An 8916-nucleotide genomic window follows, 5' to 3' on the forward strand; every position below is an offset into this window, starting at 1 on the left:
TATGTGAATGTTGATTTTACACTGTATCTGTCAGTTTCTGGTACGTGAATGTTGATTTTACTCTATACCTTTCAGTTCCTGGTATGTGAATGTTGATTTTACTCTGTACCTGTCAGTTTCTGGTATGTGAATGTTGATTTAATTCTGTACCTGTCAGTTCCTGGTCTGTGAATGTTGATTTTACTCTGTACCTGTCAGTTCCTGGTATGTGAATGTTGATTTTACTCTGTACCTGTCAGTTCCTGGTCAGTGAATGTTGATTTTACTCTATACCTTTCAGTTCCTGGAGTGTGAATGTTGATTTTACTCTGTACCTGTCAGTTCCTGGTATGTGAATGGTGAATCTACTCTGTACCTGTCAGTTCCTGTTATGTAAATGTTGATTTTACTCTGGACCTGTCAGTTCCTGGCATGTGAATGTTGATTTTACTCTATACCTGTCAGTTCCTGGTATGTGAATGTTGATTTTACTCTGTACCTGTCAGTTCCTGGTATGTGAATGTTGATTTTACTCTGTACCTGCCAGTTCCTGGTATTTGAATGTTGATTTTACTCTGTACCTGTCAGTTTCTGGTATGTGAATGTTGATTTTATTCTGTATCTGTCAGTTCCTGGTATGTGAATGTTGATTTTACTCTGTACCTGTCAGTTCCTGGTATGTGAATGTTGATTTTACTCTGTACCTGTCAGTTACTTGTATGTGAATGTTGATTTTACTCTGTACCTGTCAGTTTCTGGTATGTGAATGTTGATTTTACTCTGTACCTGTCAGTTCCTGGTATGTGAATGTTGATTTTACTCTGTACCTTTCAGTTCCTGGTATGTGAATGTTGATTTTACTCTGTACCTTTCAGTTCCTGGTATGTGAATGTTGATATTACTCTGTACCTGTCAGTTCCTGGCATGTGAATGTTGATTTTACTCTGTACCTCTCAGTTCCTGGTATGTGAATGTTGATTTTACTCTGTACCTGTCAGTTCCTGGGATGTGAATGTTGATTTTGCTCTGTACCTGTCAATTCCTGGTATGTGAATGTTGATTTTACTCTGTACCTTTTAGTTCCTGGTATGTGAATGTTGATTTTACTCTGTACCTGTCAGTTCCTGGAGTGTGAATGTTGATTTTACTCTGTACCTGTCAGTTCCTGGTATGTGAATGTTGATTTTACTCTGCACATGTCAGTTCCTGGTCTGTGAATGTTGATTTTACTCTATACCTGTCAGTTCCTGGTATGTGAATGTTGATTTTACTCTGCACATGTCAGTTCCTGGTCTGTGAATGTTGATTTTACTCTGTACCTGTCAGTTCCTGGTATGTGAATGTTGATTTTAGTCTGTATCTGTCAGTTTCTGGTACGTGAATGTTGATTTTACTCTATACCTTTCAGTTCCTGGTATGGGAATGTTGATTTTACTCTGTACCCGTCAGTTCCTGGTTTGTGAATGTTGATTTTACTCTGTCCCTGCCAGTTCCTGGTATGTGAATGTTGATTTTACTCTGTATCTGTCAGTTCCTGGTATGTGAATGTTGATTTAATTCTGTACCTGTCAGTTCCTGGTCTGTGAATGTTGATTTTACTCTGTACCTGTCAGTTCCTGGTCTGTGAATGTTGATTTTACTCTGTACCTGTCAGTTCCTGGTCAGTGAATGTTGATTTTACTCTATACCTTTCAGTTCCTGGAGTGTGAATGTTGATTTTACTCTGTACCTGTCAGTTCCTGGTATGTGAATGGTGATTTTACTCTGGACCTGTCAGTTCCTGGCATGTGAATGTTGATTTTACTCTATACCTGTCAGTTCCTGGTATGTGAATGTTGATTTTACTCTGTACCTGTCAGTTCCTGGTATGTGAATGTTGATTTTATTCTGTACCTGCCAGTTCCTGGTATTTGAATGTTGATTTTACTCTGTACCTGTCAGTTTCTGGTATGTGAATGTTGATTTTATTCTGTATCTGTCAGTTCCTGGTATGTGAATGTTGATTTTACTCTGTACCTGTCAGTTCCTGGTATGTGAATGTTGATTTTACTCTGTACCTGTCAGTTCCTTGTATGTGAATGTTGATTTTACTCTGTACCTGTCAGTTCCTGGTATGTGAATGTTGATTTTACTCTGTACCTGTCAGTTTCTGGTATGTGAATGTTGATTTTACTCTGTACCTTTCAGTTCCTGGTATGTGAATGTTGATTTTACTCTGTACCTTTCAGTTCCTGGGATGTGAATGTTGATATTACTCTGTACCTGTCAGTTCCTGGCATGTGAATGTTGATTTTACTCTGTACCTCTCAGTTCCTGGTATGTGAATGTTGATTTTACTCTGTACCTGTCAGTTCCTGGGATGTGAATGTTGATTTTGCTCTGTACCTGTCAATTCCTGGTATGTGAATGTTGATTTTACTCTGTACCTGTCAGTTCCTGGAGTGTGAATTTTGATTTTACTCTGTACCTGTCAGTTCCTGGTATGTGAATGTTGATTTTACTCTGTACCTGTCAGTTCCTGGTATGTGAATGTTGATTTTACTCTGTACCTTTCAGTTCCTGGTATGTGAATGTTGATTTTACTCTGTACCTGTCAGTTCCTGGTATGTGAAGGTTGATTTTACTCTGTACCTTTCAGTTCCTGGTATGTGAATGTTGATTTTACTCTGTACCTGTCAGTTCCTGGTATGTGAATGTTGATTTTACTCTGTACCTGTCAGTTCCTGGTATGTGAATGTTGATTTTACTCTGTATCTGTCAGTTCCTGGTATGTGAATGTTGATTTTACTCTGTACCTGTCAGTTCCTGGTATGTGAATGTTGATTTTACTCTGTACCTTTCAGTTCCTGGTATGTGAATGTTGATTTTACTCTGTACCTGTCAGTTCCTGGTATGTGAATGTTGATTTTACTCTGTACCTTTCAGTTCCTGGTATGTGAATGTTGATTTTACTCTGTACCTTTCAGTTCCTGGTATGTGAATGTTGATTTTACTCTGTACCTGTCAGTTCCTGGTATGTGAATGTTGATTTTACTCTGTACCTTTCAGTTCCTGGTATGTGAATGTTGATTTTACTCTGTACCTGTCAGTTCCTGGTATGTGAATGTTGATTTTACTCTGTATCTGTCAGTTCCTGGTATGTGAATGTTGATTTTACTCTGTACCTGTCAGTTCCTGGTATGTGAATGTTGATTTTACTCTGTACCTGTCAGTTCCTGGTATGGGAATGTTGATTTTACTCTGTACCTGTCAGTTCCTGGTATGTGAATGTTGATTTTACTCTGTACCTTTCAGTTCCTGGTATGTGAATGTTGATTTTACTCTGTACCTGTCAGTTCCTGGTATGGGAATGTTGATTTTACTCTGTACCTGTCAGTTCCTGGTATGTGAATGTTGATTTTACTCTGTACCTTTCAGTTCCTGGTATGTGAATGTTGATTTTACTCTGTACCTGTCAGTTCCTGGTATGGGAATGTTGATTTTACTCTGTACCTGTCAGTTCCTGGTATGTGAATGTTGATTTTACTCTGTACCTGTCAGTTCCTTGTATGTGAATGTTGATTTTACTCTGTACCTGTCAGTTCCTGGTATGTGAATGTTGATTTTACTCTGTACCTGTCAGTTCCTGGTATGGGAATGTTGATTTTACTCTGTACCTGTCAGTTCCTGGTTTGTGAATGTTGATTTTACTCTGTACCTGTCAGTTCCTGGTATGTGAATGTTGATTTTACTCTGTACCTGTCAGTTCCTGGTATGGGAATGTTGATTTTACTCTGTACCTGTCAGTTCCTGGTATATGAATGTTGATTTTACTCTGTACCTGTCAGTTCCTGGTATGTGAATGTTGATTTTACTCTGTACCTGTCAGTTCCTGGTCAGTGAATGTTGATTTTACCCTGTACCTGTCAGTTCCTGGTATGGGAATGTTGATTTTACTCTGTACCTGTCAGTTCCTGGTATGTGAAGGTTGATTTTACTCTGTACCTGTCAGTTCCTGGTATGTGAATGTTGATTTTACTCTGTACCTGTCAGTTCCTGGTATGTGAATGTTGATTTTACTCTGTACCTGTCAGTTCCTGGTCAGTGAATGTTGATTTTACCCTGTACCTGTCAGTTCCTGGTATGGGAATGTTGATTTTACTCTGTACCTGTCAGTTCCTGGTATGTGAAGGTTGATTTTACTCTGTACCTGTCAGTTCCTGGTATGTGAATGTTGATTTTACTCTGTACCTGTCAGTTCCTGGTATGGGAATGTTGATTTTACTCTGTACCTGTCAGTTCCTGGTTTGTGAATTTTGATTTTACTCTGTACCTGTCAGTTCCTGGTCAGTGAATGTTGATTTTACCCTGTACCTGTCAGTTCCTGGAATGTGAATGTTGATTTTACTCTGTACCCGTCAGTTCCTGGTATGTGAATGTTGATTTTACTCTGTACCTGTCAGTTCCTGGTATGTGAATGTTGATTTTACTCTGTACCTGTCAGTTCCTGGTCTGTGAATGTTGATTTAATTCTGTACCTGTCAGTTCCTGGTATGTGAATGTTGATTTAATTCTGTACCTGTCAGTTCCTGGTCTGTGAATGTTGATTTTACTCTGTACCTGTCAGTTCCTGGTATGTGAATGTTGATTTAATTCTGTACCTGTCAGTTCCTGGTCAGTGAATGTTGATTTTACTCTATACCTTTCAGTTCCTGGAGTGTGAATGTTGATTTTACTCTGTACCTGTCAGTTCCTGGTATGTGAATGGTGATTTTACTCTGGACCTGTCAGTTCCTGGCATGTGAATGTTGATTTTACTCTATACCTGTCAGTTCCTGGTCAGTGAATGTTGATTTTACTCTGTACCTGTCAGTTCCTGGTCAGTGAATGTTGATTTTACTCTATACCTTTCAGTTCCTGGAGTGTGAATGTTGATTTTACTCTGTACCTGTCAGTTCCTGGTATGTGAATGTTGATTTTACTCTGTACCTGTCAGTTCCTGGTATGTGAATGTTGATTTTATTCTGTACCTGTCAGTTCCTGGTATGTGAATGTTGATTTTACTCTGTACCTGTCAGTTCCTGGTATGTGAATGTTGATTTTATTCTGTATCTGTCAGTTCCTGGTATGTGAATGTTGATTTTACTCTGTACCTGTCAGTTCCTGGTATGTGAATGTTGATTTTACTCTGTACCTGTCAGTTCCTTGTATGTGAATGTTGATTTTACTCTGTACCTGTCAGTTCCTGGTATGTGAATGTTGATTTTACTCTGTACCTGTCAGTTGCTGGTATGTGAATGTTGATTTTACTCTGTCCCTTTCAGTTCCTGGTATGTGAATGTTGATTTTACTCTGTACCTTTCAGTTCCTGGGATGTGAATGTTGATATTACTCTGTACCTGTCAGTTCCTGGTATGTGAAGGTTGATTTTACTCTGTACCTTTCAGTTCCTGGTATGTGAATGTTGATTTTACTCGGCACCTGTCAGTTCCTGGTATGTGAATGTTGATTTTACTCTGTACCTGTCAGTTCCTGGGATGTGAATGTTGATTTTACTCTGTACCTGTCAATTCCTGGTATGTGAATGTTTATTTTACTCTGTACCTTTCAGTTCCTGGTATGTGAATGTTGATTTTACTCTGTACCTGTCAGTTCCTGGTATGTGAAGGTTGATTTTACTCTGTACCTTTCAGTTCCTGGTATGTGAATGTTGATTTTACTCTGTACCTGTCAGTTCCTGGTATGTGAATGTTGATTTTACTCTGTACCTGTCAGTTCCTGGTATGTGAATGTTGATTTTACTCTGTACCTGTCAGTTTCTGGTACGTGAATGTTGATTTTACTCTATACCTTTCAGTTCCTGGTATGGGAATGTTGATTTTACTCTGTACCCGTCAGTTCCTGGTATGTGAATGTTGATTTTACTCTGTCCCTGCCAGTTCCTGGTATGTGAATGTTGATTTTACTCTGTATCTGTCAGTTCCTGGTATGTGAATGTTGATTTAATTCTGTACCTGTCAGTTCCTGGTCTGTGAATGTTGATTTTACTCTGTACCTGTCAGTTCCTGGTCTGTGAATGTTGATTTTACTCTGTACCTGTCAGTTCCTGGTCAGTGAATGTTGATTTTACTCTATACCTTTCAGTTCCTGGAGTGTGAATGTTGATTTTACTCTGTACCTGTCAGTTCCTGGTATGTGAATGGTGATTTTACTCTGGACCTGTCAGTTCCTGGCATGTGAATGTTGATTTTACTCTATACCTGTCAGTTCCTGGTATGTGAATGTTGATTTTACTCTGTACCTGTCAGTTCCTGGTATGTGAATGTTGATTTTATTCTGTACCTGCCAGTTCCTGGTATTTGAATGTTGATTTTACTCTGTACCTGTCAGTTTCTGGTATGTGAATGTTGATTTTATTCTGTATCTGTCAGTTCCTGGTATGTGAATGTTGATTTTACTCTGTACCTGTCAGTTCCTGGTATGTGAATGTTGATTTTACTCTGTACCTGTCAGTTCCTTGTATGTGAATGTTGATTTTACTCTGTACCTGTCAGTTCCTGGTATGTGAATGTTGATTTTACTCTGTACCTGTCAGTTGCTGGTATGTGAATGTTGATTTTACTCTGTCCCTTTCAGTTCCTGGTATGTGAATGTTGATTTTACTCTGTACCTTTCAGTTCCTGGGATGTGAATGTTGATATTACTCTGTACCTGTCAGTTCCTGGCATGTGAATGTTGATTTTACTCTGTACCTCTCAGTTCCTGGTATGTGAATGTTGATTTTACTCTGTACCTGTCAGTTCCTGGGATGTGAATGTTGATTTTGCTCTGTACCTGTCAATTCCTGGTATGTGAATGTTGATTTTACTCTGTACCTGTCAGTTCCTGGAGTGTGAATTTTGAATTTACTCTGTACCTGTCAGTTCCTGGTATGTGAATGTTGATTTTACTCTGTACCTGTCAGTTCCTGGTATGTGAATGTTGAATTTACTCTGTACCTGTCAGTTCCTGGTATGTGAATGTTGATTTTACTCTGTAGTTTCAGTTCCTGGGATGTGAATGTTGATTTTACTCTGTACCTGTCAGTTCCTGGTATGTGAATGTTGATTTTACTCGGCACCTGTCAGTTCCTGGTATGTGAATGTTGATTTTACTCTGTACCTGTCAATTCCTAGTATGTGAATGTTTATTTTACTCTGTACCTTTCAGTTCCTGGTATGTGAATGTTGATTTTACTCTGTACCTTTCAGTTCCTGGTATGTGAATGTTGATTTTACTCTGTACCTGTCAGTTCCTGGTATGTGAATGTTGATTTTACTCTGTACCTGTCAGTTCCTGGTATGTGAATGTTGATTTTACTCTGTACCTGTCAGTTCCTGGTCTGTGAATGTTGATTTTACTCTGTACCTTTCAGTTCCTGGTATGTGAATGTTGATTTTACTCTGTATCTGTCAGTTCCTGGTATGTGAATGTTGATTTTACTTTGTACCTGTCAGTTCCTGGTATGTGAAGGTTGATTTTACTCTGTACCTGTCAGTTCCTGGTATGTGAATGTTGATTTTACTCTGTACCTGTCAGTTCCTGGTATGTGAATGTAGATTTTACTCTGTACCTGTCAGTTCCTGGTATGTGAATGTTGATTTTACTCTGTACCTGTCAGTTCCTGGTATGTGAATGTTGATTTTACTCTGTACCTGTCAGTTCCTTGTATTTGAATGTTGATTTTACTCTGTACCTGTCAGTTCCTGGTATGTGAATGTTGATTGTACTCTGTACCTGTCAGTTCCTGGGATGTGAATGTTGATTTTACTCTGTACCTGTCAGTTCCTGGTATGTGAATGTTGATTTTACTCTGTACCTGTCAGTTCCTGGTATGTGAAGGTTGATTTTACTCTGTACCTGTCAGTTCCGGGTATGTGAATGTTGATTTTACTCTGTATCTATCAGTTTCTGGTATGTGAATGTTGATTTTACTCTGTACCTGTCAGTTCCTGGTATGTCAATGTTGATTTTACTCTGTACCTGTCAGTTTCTGGGATGTGAATGTTGATTTTACTCTGTACCTGTCAGTTCCTGGTATGTGAAGGTTGATTTTACTCTGTACCTGTCAGTTTCTGGGATGTGAATGTTGATTTTACTCTGCACCTGTCAGTTTCTGGGATGTGAATGTTGATTTTACTCTGTACCTGTCAGTTCCTGGTATGTGAATGTTGATTTTACTCTGTACCTTTCAGTTCCTGGTATGTGAATGTTGATTTTACTCTATACCTGTCAGTTCCTGGTATGTGAATGTTGATTTTACTCTGTACCTGTCAGTTCCTGGTATGTGAATGTTGATTTTACTCTGTATCTGTCAGTTTCTGGTACGTGAATGTTGATTTTACTCTATACCTTTCAGTTCTTGGCATGTGAATGTTGATTTTACTCTGTACCCGTCAGTTCCTGGTATGTGAATGTTGATTTTACTCTGTACCTGTCAGTTCCTGGTATGTGAATGTTGATTTAATTCTGTACCTGTCAGTTCCTGGTCTGTGAATGTTGATTTTACTCTGTACCTGTCAGTTCCTGGTCTGTGAATGTTGATTTTACTCTGTACCTGTCAGTTCCTGGTCAGTGAATGTTGATTTTACTCTATACCTTTCAGTTCCTTGAGTGTGAATGTTGATTTTACTCTGTACCTGTCAGTTCCTGGTATGTGAATGGTGATTTTACTCTGTACCTGTCAGTTCCTGTTATGTAAATGTTGATTTTACTCTGGACCTGTCAGTTCCTGGCATGTGAATGTTGATTTTACTCTATACCTGTCAGTTCCTGGTATGTGAATGTTGATTTTACTCTGTACCTGTCAGTTCCTGGTATGTGAATGTTGATTTTACTCTGTACCTGCCAGTTCCTGGTATTTGAATGTTGATTTTACTCTGTACCTGTCAATTCCTGGTATTTGAATGTTGATTTTAC

This window comes from Heterodontus francisci, chromosome 45, assembly GCF_036365525.1.
Source record: "Heterodontus francisci isolate sHetFra1 chromosome 45, sHetFra1.hap1, whole genome shotgun sequence".
NCBI lineage: Eukaryota > Metazoa > Chordata > Chondrichthyes > Heterodontiformes > Heterodontidae > Heterodontus > Heterodontus francisci.